Source organism: Ixodes scapularis, unplaced genomic scaffold (assembly GCF_016920785.2).
Source record: "Ixodes scapularis isolate PalLabHiFi unplaced genomic scaffold, ASM1692078v2 PGA_scaffold0__279_contigs__length_252992795, whole genome shotgun sequence".
In the NCBI taxonomy this organism is placed as follows: Eukaryota; Metazoa; Arthropoda; class Arachnida; order Ixodida; family Ixodidae; genus Ixodes; species Ixodes scapularis.
In genome coordinates, this window is record NW_024609835.1 from 150,607,711 (window position 1) to 150,618,771 (window position 11,061).

The following is an 11,061-nucleotide window of genomic DNA, read 5'->3' on the forward strand; positions in this document are numbered from 1 at the left end:
ACCCTTCCCGAAATTCAGTGACATCTGGTGGCTATAATGGCAGTTTAACTTTTGCCGTACTAATGGCGGCAATGAAAATGGAGTCTGCCGTATTTTATCGGGCACCGTCGCTTTGGCAAGTCAACGGCAAATGACAGTGTGCGCTTCACAGTACATTTCCTTCTCAATCTCTTTCAGTGACGACAGAAAAAGAGATGCAACCAGTCAAAACGAAGCGTCAACCCACGTACACGGCTTGATAAAGTTCTACAAATCAATGAGCTCTGGAGCACCTTGATGCTACCAACAGACTGGCTGGGCCCGAGCTAGAAATGAAGGAGCATCTTCAACTTCGTTCATCAGTAAACAGACGGCCGCCATTAGTACGGCACATATGCCATTTTTCCGATGATGATGGTGATCAAAGTGGCCAGACTGAATTTCGGGGAGGGTACAGCAACCAGTCGGAAATTGACTTCCCGTAATGCATTTATATGGGAAAAAGCGAGTGAATTTTCTCGCTGCGCTCGATTATAAGGGCAAATATCACGACGTACGTACTGGCACATTGGAACATTTCTCAGTCACGCAGACGAAATAATTGGTCAGTTACGGCGTTTTTATTTGAAACTCGTGGCATGAAAAATGGTGCTAAAACCGCTTCGTACATGTATTTATACGTGGCTTGCACAGGACGTCATTTCCGTTGCCCTCCAGAGAAGAGGGGAAGAGGGAGCTCCCCTCCTATCAGGATCCTCCTTTGTGCCTCCCGGATTTGCACAGGCGTCGCCATTCTCCTCCCAGAAGATTAACCTGTCACTCAAAATTCTTACAAAAGCAGCTTCCTTCTCCTCCTTTTACTTGGTGTTCAAATGTGCGCGATGTGACGTCAGTGCAAGGAGCCTATATGCACTGTCGGACACTGTTAGCGCGAACACGGCACCGGCGCTTTCCACCATGGGGGACATACGTGTCAAACGAACGAAGGACATGTAGAAAACCAAGAGATACTTCAAGAACCACGCATTAACACTGGATACGTAACTCCTTGTACACGCAGGCGATCAAAATAAATTGAAAGCCACGTAATATAGTCCGATTTGCAATAAATAAGTACTGCTTTATTCTTTCTGCTCATGAATATGTGCAAAGATGCATGTTCTGGGTTCAAATCATCAACTGCACGCTTTAAATCTTTGCAAAGAGGGAGAAGTCAGAGAACAGGTGCCCGATAAAAACTGCTCGACATAGGAAATAATAAAAAGGCACACCTTTCGCAGTCCACGTACTTTATTTCTTATATTCGAATGTTTTTTTAACCGATCGTAAAGATGCACGACGGAGTCATTTTCATAGAGTGACAGGGCGGGCATATTAGCAATATATAAGCGCCACCGCAATGCTAGCGAACCTTGAATACACTGTACATTCTTTTCGATCGTTAGTTTGCTTAGAATCGTCACTCGTTTTTACATACCTGCCATGGAACATAGGTTTGGGCCTGAAATATAGCGGAGCTTAACATCGTTCAGTGGTAAATGAAAATGCTGTAATTAAAGCAATTACAATTTTACAATGATAGTAAATGTACATACTATCCGGTACAACCGAAATAATACAAGTTATTCATGTTATTTTCCGGCGACGAGACAAATTTCACGCGCGTTCAAGTTCCCATAGGAATGCACAGGAGCACAAAAGTAGACTGGTTGCTGTCTGCTTCGATTTGCCTCCCGGAAGTCGCATAGACACTAGCGCCAGTTGAACCTCTAGCGTATATTATTATAACTCTATGGGCTGTACCAACGTTGCTAAAATACTCAGTTGGGAAACTCGCCGTCGAAACCTATGCCGCTGGCGTCCACCGAGACCGAGCTAAATGCGACAACAGCGCCACTCTTTATCATTTGTCTGTACTTAGTCACCTTGAGCTTTTTGAAAGCCTGTTTTTGCGTAAAAACAAACGGAAAAGACTTTTTTTTGTATGAAATTTATTGGAGTTTAGTACCAAACGATGGGCGCGTGATGTTTTTATCATCTTTAGTTCGCAAGGTTTTGCGGAACAATTAACATTGTTTTTTTACAACCATGCCTCAGCGGGCCTTTCAGGTAGCGCGTCCCGACCTAGGTGCATTTTAATTTCAGTAGTTGACCGCGCCGCGTCTGATCGGGGAGACCGGGGCGGCAGTCTTGGATCCTTGCTACTCGCGGGCCAGGGGTAACCTGGTCCGTCGTACGAGTCTTTGCGTTGAGAGAGGCGCATCGTCATGGCTGCTGCGTCAGCGCCGCACTCCCCCGCGCCGAAAGCTCGGGCCCAGCCAGTCGTCCGGCGTTGTCGCTGGACGACCTCATCCATGCTGTCGCCGGCGTTGTCGGACTTCCTGAAGTCTACTCAGCGCAGCACCTTTTTTGGTGCGCAAAGTTTTGAAATCGTTATCAACAGCCGTCTCGCCGCCGCCAAGCTCATCGAAGCCGGCGTCATCACCATCGCCTCTACCCAAGTCCCCATCGTTCCAGCCGGACCGCAGGTGACGAACGTCACTTGCACGTTCCATATCTATGTCCGCAACGACCTGCTGGTTCAAGCCCTGTCCGCTCACGGGAAGGTCATGGAAATCACGCATGCAACGTACCGCAGCACACCAACCGTAAAGACCGGGACAAGATATGTGAGAATCGATGAACAAAAGGTAAGGGCGCAAACGAGCTGGTGGTGGTTAAACATTTCGACAAAAACCCCGAGACTGGGACAAAAAGGGACGGACAAACACAAAGTCTCAAACACAGCTGAATTTTATTTGACAAGGAAGGGTGCTTATATAGGCGTCAAATTCTACACAAATCAAAAGAGACGAAGGAAAGAGAGGGAGAAACCTTCACAAACAAAAGAGACGAAAGAAAAAAGAGGGAGAATTGGGAAAACCCGTGCCACAAGCAGTACAACAAAAAACAAGCAATACAATAGAACTGAAAAGTTTATACAAAAACAAAAGCTAAGTAGAAGGACCAAAGTGCATTAGTCCCCAAGAGACCCCAACACTACAACAGGTCGTTTATACAAAAACAAAAGCAAAGTAGAAGGACCAAAGTGCATTAGTCCTCAAGAAACCCCAACACTATAAAGGAAGGACGCAACGAACCAACGACCAGGAAACAACAAAGCGAAAAGACTTAAAATCGGACAAAGGCCTCAACACATCAATTGACAGGACGCGCAGACATCAAATTTGTAAAAACTTTCTTTGTTCTTTATCTATTGTGAGGGATGGCTTATTTACCGCATTCCCATGATTCATGATTGTTATAGATTCTTTTATCAAACGCTTCCGATCATCCTTTTCTGATAAGATGACTGTTGTTGAGTCCCAGTTGGGTAGACAATTATTGCATTCAACTACATGTTTTGAAACTTCCGAATAAGGATCTTTGTTTTTGACACAACGTTTGTGTTCGGTGAGACGATCGTTTATACAGCGCTTGGTTTGTCCTATGTAGCATAATCCGCAATCAAACGGGATCCTGTATACTACTCCTGACACACAACTGACCTCTTTTTCCTTGTGTTTTTTAGAGCACCCTGCTCTGGCGGAAGCAAACGGAGTCAAACGATTCAGTTTGTAATGGGATGGGTTTTCCCAATTCTCCCTCTTTTTTCTTTCGTCTCTTTTGTTTGTGAAGGTTTCTCCCTCTCTTTCCTTCGTCTCTTTTGATTTGTGTAGGATTTGACGCCTATATAAGCACCCTTCTTTGTCAAATAAAATTCAGCTGTGTTTGAGACTGTGTTTGTCCGTCCCTTTTTGTCCCAATCTCGGGGTTTTTGACGAACCTTCGAGAGCCTCGAACGTTCGTGGTCTACAGCTCGACACTCTTCGCCCGGGATGGCGACAGCGTTCTGGGTGCGCTTCAGGTTTTTGCGACCTATGCGGCTTTGTCCGGCGCAGAGCTAAACTCCACCAAGTCGAAGATTCTCTGCATTGGCAATCCCCCGCCCGATCCCTTGCCGCTCCCTGTTGACGCAACTGTCAAAATCGTGGGGGTGACCTCTGATAGAGACGGCGTGGCACGCGAGACGTGGTCGGCGCTTGCGCGTGACATAAACTCGTGCGTAGAAGAGGCCCAGGGAATTCCCAATGGCTGTACGGCGTTACTTGGCACAGTCAGTGATTTGCGGGCGACTCTGGTACAGGGGCGGATCTAGACCTCCATTTTAGGGGGGGCCCGTTCCTCGGTGTAAAACGGCGGGAGGGGGGGGGGGGGGGGGGAAGAGAGAGAGAGAGAGTATATATTTTTTTTGTGGAGTTATCGTTTTTACTACACACTGATAACATAATATAGATCTTGAAAGCTTTTGTATCGGTTTACCTGTCGGGGATGAACTCTTTGAATTAAAACCTTTCGGGTGACCACGCTAGAGGTATCTAGAAAATTGTGGTGGCACTATCCTTTCTGAACACCGTAACGCAAGGAATTTTGTTGTTCATAGGAAACGGGATTACTTCATTCGCGTGGCAGCGCGCTAGAAATAGAAAAAGAAGTTTAACTACTGGGGATGAATGTTTGGTGCTATAGCGGCTGTGACAATTGCAGACAGTGTAACTTGATGGCTCAGATATCCCCGGCGAAGCTACAACTTTTGGGCTCCTTTTGCTTGAATATTTATATATTCTCGTTACACCCCCAGAGCATGTACGGAGAGCCAATCTTTGTCAACTATACGGAGGAAGCTCATGCAGCTAATGGCAATGCGAAAAACGTTTTAATCTAAAACTCGGCTGGGATGTCCAGAGCGCAGCACATGCGGCATTGCCGACCCAAACTCGTGTTTTGACATGTTCTGGATGCAACTCGAGAGAACGAAAGCGAATAATTGTTGAATATTTTTGAAAGCATGTTGCAGTTCGGCAACTATAACGTTTAAACTTATCAATACCTTAAACCAGCAATGGATCCTTCCAAATTATATTCAATTGCACTTCGTCTGGATATTATCTGTATGAAAGGAACACTTACTTGTTTCTGGGTAGTTAGCTCATTCGTCAGGGTCGAGAGGACAGGTGCACAGATATGATGGGGCAGAGCGGTTGTCCGGTCGGCGAATCTCAACTGGGCTAAAGGCCGATCACAACTGCAGCATGGATGTTTGGGAGTCGGTGTTCACTCGAATTGGCACAGGCACTGTCTATTTAATTTATGTACAGTCGCATCTTTGAAAGGGCTCGTTTTCCCAAAGTCCCTAGGTAGGGAATTCGGAGCCGCAGTTGCAAACCAGCAAGCCCCGCCTCTGTTCCGTTCGACACACACATATTGGCTCCTGCAAAGCCGCGCGAAAGCTCTGCCGTCAATCTACAGAAGCCGCGTTTAACTCGAAAAGTAAAGACGGCGCCAAGGGGAGACAAGGGGTAGCGGGCGCCTTTCCTAAAATATGTCCCGCCAACCGAAGTTGAAACGGCATTGTATACAAATAAATGCCGACGGCGTCGGCTTGAGGACCCCGTGTAAGCAGCCTCCAGCCTTTAGAGTGCTCGTACCGTTTATCTTTCTTTTATTAGCTTCCCGCCACGAGAAGTCGTACCGCAGGCAGTATGAAGCCCATTAGAGGAAAGACCTCCCCCTTATGGCGCTCGTCGGCTTCTTTCTGTATTCCGCGCTGCGGCGCTGATCCTCACTGAGGGATGGAGGCGAGGACGAAAGCGGGCTTATGTTTAGGCCAAGGTCGTGGGGAAGTCCGGAGCGTCTTCAGGAGAAGCTCACACCCAGACTAGGGTGCCTTCATGTGCGCTTATCAAGGCTCCCTAACCCAGACTACGCTGTACCCAGAGCATTTGCTTCCTCTCTCAGTTTAGAAGAAAAGCAATTGGTCACCTGGTTGTACAAGCTACATCCCCCCCCCCCCCTCCCTGGAACGTCTCCTCCTGGTACGTCCCCTCCGCACTTCCCTTGGCAATGAGCACACCGTGCCAATAAGATACCTTTAGTGATCCCCTGGGCGACAGCATCTCAAAGCAAGCCAAAAAAGACATACCAAAAGACAAGCCCAGAAAAACGAACAAACCATCAAACGAAAAGTAATGAAAAGGCGGCCGCTAGAGAGGAAGGATAATACGTACCCTTGAGGAAGGGTGCTTGGCGTCTGCGTTTGGGAGCTTTCAGGGCACAAATATTTCGCAGACAACCTCCAAAGAGAGGGAGACAGAGAGAGAGAGAGAGAAAGGGGACTATATATGTTGAGGGTATTTTCCCCCCGTGCTCGACGTGTTGGCCTTGTTTGGAAGCGTGCCTGCAGTCGAGGACCCTGATACTTGGTGCGCCTCCCCACTGTCTCTCCACTTCGAAACTCCTGGCGCCGTCCCTGTCGGGAAGACGAACCGTGACCTTGACGGAGATAAACCCCACTTTGGAAGCGCCCAGCAGGCGCGTCCACCCACCGCTGTTTTAATCTTTTGTCAGTCGCGTCGATTGCTTACGTTTTTTCTTCGAGCTGACGAAGAACCCCAAGGGGGGGGGGGGGGAGGGGTCGCCTGGTGAGGCGTTTGGGGGGGGCGATCCCCCCACCGCCCCCCCTTGGATCCGCCACTGCTCTGGTATGTCGCGCGCGTAGCTTCACCGCCCTCTCCGTTTATACGCCAGGCGCGCTCTTCTCTCGTGTCCTTCTTTTGGGCAGGCAAGACGGCTCTGGTGGCTCGCCCCGCGCTCAGCCTCCCTCGAGAGCGCGGTGGCTGGAGCTTTCCTTGTATCAAACTGACAGCGTCCACTTTAGCTCTCAAGACCATCTTGACTATTCTCGACGACACGGACAACCCGTCCCGTCCACTGGCGGTGTATTTTCTCGGGACATTGTACAGTGACCTGGAACCCTCGCAACCGCCCTTCATTGGCGCCCGCGTGGAAACGGTTCCGCCTTTCTACAGAGCTGCTATTGAGACTTTCCGGCAGCTGCGCGCCCATGTGTCAAAAGAAGACATTGTTGAGGCTCCGGTGTCTCGTCTTGTTGAGATCCTCTACTCGTCGCAGTTTCCGGCGCCAGTGCCGGGGCTTGGTCCGTCGTACATAGGACCACCCCTCCCCCACGGTAGCCTGGCAGGAGAAGTGTGTGACTTCCAGTGGAAGAAAGGTTGGGGAGTCTTACCAACCAAGGACCGCCTTTTCCGTTGGGGTTTGGTCAGTGATGTTAAGTGTCCCAACTGCAGCGCAGTGGAGACAAAGTCCACGAAACGGCGCAGTGCGTGGTGGCGCAGATTTTCTGGCGCCTTGTGGCGCATGCCTTTCCTGACGCTGGTGTGCGCCCTTATGTCAATCAGGGTCGTCGGCCCCGAGGGAATTTTGCTTTCCTTGTGATAGCGCTGGCCGAATGGGTCCTGTGGCGCAACCGCTGCTCCTCGAAGGTGCGGCAGCGTTGCCAACGGGCGATGTGGCCACTTTTATGGAGACTGCGACGGGAGCTGGTCACGTTTTTGGAGTGTGAGCTGTTCCTCCTTGGGGAGTGTGAGTTCCTGCGGCGTTGGTCCTGCCAGTTCCTGACGGTGATCAACGGCCAGGTACATTTGGCTTGCCTGTCCTTGGACATGCTGTAACCGCGGGCACTCCGGTTCCGCCTCGCCGGCTGCGACGGCAGTGATCATTGCGTCGCGTAAACATTGTTTTGTGTAGAGCATATATCGTCACCTTGTAACATTGTATAAACTCGCAGTTTTGTCAAATAAATTTTTCTTACCTGTAACCTCTACCGCTGTATCTGTTCTGAAATGGTGGCGTTGTGTTCGTCATTAGCTCGGTGCTCGGAGACAAGTTGGGGCCATTTTTTTAAAGCTGTCTCTATGGGAGTTTCCCGACTGAGTGTTTTAGTAACGTTGGGCTGTACCTTCGGACGTAGAGTTCCTGTATAGCTACCTACGGTAGCAGAGTTGCGCATTCAGCTTCGGCGCGTGGCCGTAGCGCCGGCTTTCCCACACGAGCTGGATTCTTTGCTCCTCACGTGACTAAATTTGGCGAATAGCGGCGCCGCGCGCGCCGCCGCGCGTGGAAGACAGGAGAGGAGGAAAAGGAGGCGGAAAGCAGGGAAACATACGCCGGGGCAAGAGAAACGTCGGCGGAGCGACCGTAAAGGTGGCTTTCTTGCACGCCACCGGATGCTTTGCTCCTCACGTGATGGATCTCGGCGAATAGCGGCGTGGCGGCGCGGGGAAAACAAATGTGCAACTCTGGCTCCCGTAGGGAGCCTATACAGGAACTCTATTCGGACGCTGCTCCCGACGCCATCTATCAATACGAACGCAAAACACACCCCGCTACTGAACCCCTGTCGTCTCCGTCGCTGCCCGCCGTAGGTCCTGCCGAATTTCTTGGCCTTATTTTTTACAGAAAGAAAACTACGCTTTGTAATTTTAGAAAAAAAAAAAAAAAAACGACCTGTGAAACACACCTTTGACGAAAAGTTTAGATTGCTACGTGCAGGCATCGATTTTTACGGTCCATTTTAGATCGAGCCTGGTGACTTGGACCACCCTATATATATGAGTGGTTTCATCTCAAATCGTGCAGGCAAAAAGGGTCAAATTTTTAATTTCGCTGAAAAAAAAAAAAGTAATGGTGTCGTCTCTAAAAACGCAGTAGCCACAATCCGCAAGTTCGTCGGATTTTTTGTTCTCGACTTACGAATTTTAAAAGAGGCCGCGGCGGAAAGCAGTGTTTCTCACATCCGTCGTGGGTCGGATGTCTCGCTCAATCTCCAGCCATGGATTTTCAGTCCACATTATATTCACTTTTTTCAAGCACTCTGCAAGTACAGTTAAAAGGCTCTAATGCCATAAAATAATTTTAGGCGCTTTGCTTTTTTTCTGTAAAAATGTCAAAAACACCCCCTCGGTTAATTGTTGATGAACTTTGACAATTAAATACTGGCGATCTACTTGGCTTACATCATCATTTTTTTATGTCTATGGAGAGCCCAAAACACGCTCTCTATATATATTATAAAATCGCTCAGCTGTATAAAATTCCCTTTGCGGTACGTTCACGTTAATGTCAGTCTAAAACCAAAAAGCACCAATTTTGAAATCGATTATCTAAAAAACATTTTTTCATTTTATTTTTCATTTTTTTTAAATGTAGATATAATTATTGGCTACTCGAAAATCAAGTCGAGAAAGTGTGTATTTTGTTTGTATGTTCTATATTTAAGCATCATTATCGTACAAAAACGTGCTTTTACGGCTCGAAACGGACTTGCGAATTGCGCGTACTTCACAAACTTGAAAATATTTAGCCTTTTTTCAATGTACGATTTGTACGATGCTTTTGTGACAGCATATTGACTTAGAATGTGGCGGTTATAATATGACTACATAATAATTAGATGTTTACAATCCAAATTTGTGCCCAGGATTGCAAATATAAGCAATTGTTATGTAGGGTCAGAAACACTTGCGTTGTATATATTTTGTTTTGAATTTGCCTGTGTACGTAAACTTTTGGCTCGGTTACAGACACAAACTGAACAAAATTATTTCAGGCGTGTGTGACTAGAAATAACTAGAAATATAACTAAAACTGCGCGCCGCTGGCCGTTCGATTGTGGGTCTTTTTATCTATCTTATTTTATTTATACATATATACGCGTATAAATTAAGAACACACCGACAACGGCGTTGAGAGGATGACACACCGGGCGACTGCGGTGCCTCAATCTGAGCCCTGGTTCCTTGGAAGCGGCAGCTTCTACTTTGACTGGGCTACCTCCTTGGAGCCTGATGCTTCGACTCCAGTGGGCAACAGTGAGCAACAGCGCCATCATGTTGCTTGGGGCTCCTTCATGCACCGATCGAACGGCATGCCAGATCCCCATGGCTCGCTGCTGACCCGCCCAAACCTCCACGAAACCTGGACTTCTGCGAATCGGACTGCCATCCTCCCCAATACCGACAATCCATGTGGTCGTCATCATGCATGTGTATACTCATCACGTTATCATGTTCACTAGATGCGGCACCGCGGGCCTCCATAATACGGGCTGCTGCCTTTCCTCGGTGCCGCGGCTCTCCAGAGCCAAATAAATAAAGACTAAGAACTAAGGTCTAAAGACAAAATGCTTTGCATACCAACAGCCGGTAGCGCCTTAAAAGAAAGAACAATACTATCCTCGCTGCGGTACGACGAGGATAGAAAATTCTAAAACTACACCATACAATAAGGAGTATTCACTGGGCGCTATATTTGTGGGTGCTGTCTAGAGCGCATGCTCAGAACGAGCCCACATTAATAGGCTGCTAAGATCGGCAATCTTGAGAGTGAGAAATGCACGTTACAAAAGAACTGTGGAAGCTCGCCATCAGCACGCGCACAGCAGTCGCACACACAGCTATGGCCGCCAGTGAATACTTCCTATACTGTATTTCACCTTATTATGTATACCGCAGAAAAGGCTATAAGCGCGAGCTCCTTGCTCGGCACATCTCGGCGGCCAAGCTCTCGTGCATTAACAGCAGCTATCAACGCTATGAGCTCGCGCTTCTAGCCCTCGCTGCGGTACAGCATAAGGTGAAACAGGGTATAGTGGCGCACGTTACTGGAATAACATACGCAATATAGAAAATAACAGATTGTCTCTTGAACGCAAAACGGCAAAATACACATGAATGGGGAGATTTTTTGTTTGTAAAAGCAAAATTCAGAAACCTAAACTAATGTTTGCTGAAACTCGGGGTATATCGTGTGCATCGTTTCAAAAAAGTATCAAACGAAAACACCACGCAACACATTTGACGTTGTTTCGCACCTCGAGACACTGGCGCACCGACCGCCGGCATAGCATAGCGCGTAGTCGTGAAATGTCTGCGACTGATAATAATAATAGCTTATTTGCAAAAAAAAAAAAAAAAAAGTAGCGCAAGGGGCATTGCTGCACGAGGCACGTGCGACGTGCAGCCCTTGGGAAGATCATGGCGGCACAGCGCAGCACTGTAGTGGAGTGTACTGGAAGGAACGAGTGGGACGAGTTACAAGCTCCGCTCATGATTTTAGTTGTGCCTCAAAATGTGGAAAGTGATCAGGTGGAACCAAGCCACTTCGACCGCAGCGCCACCTTCG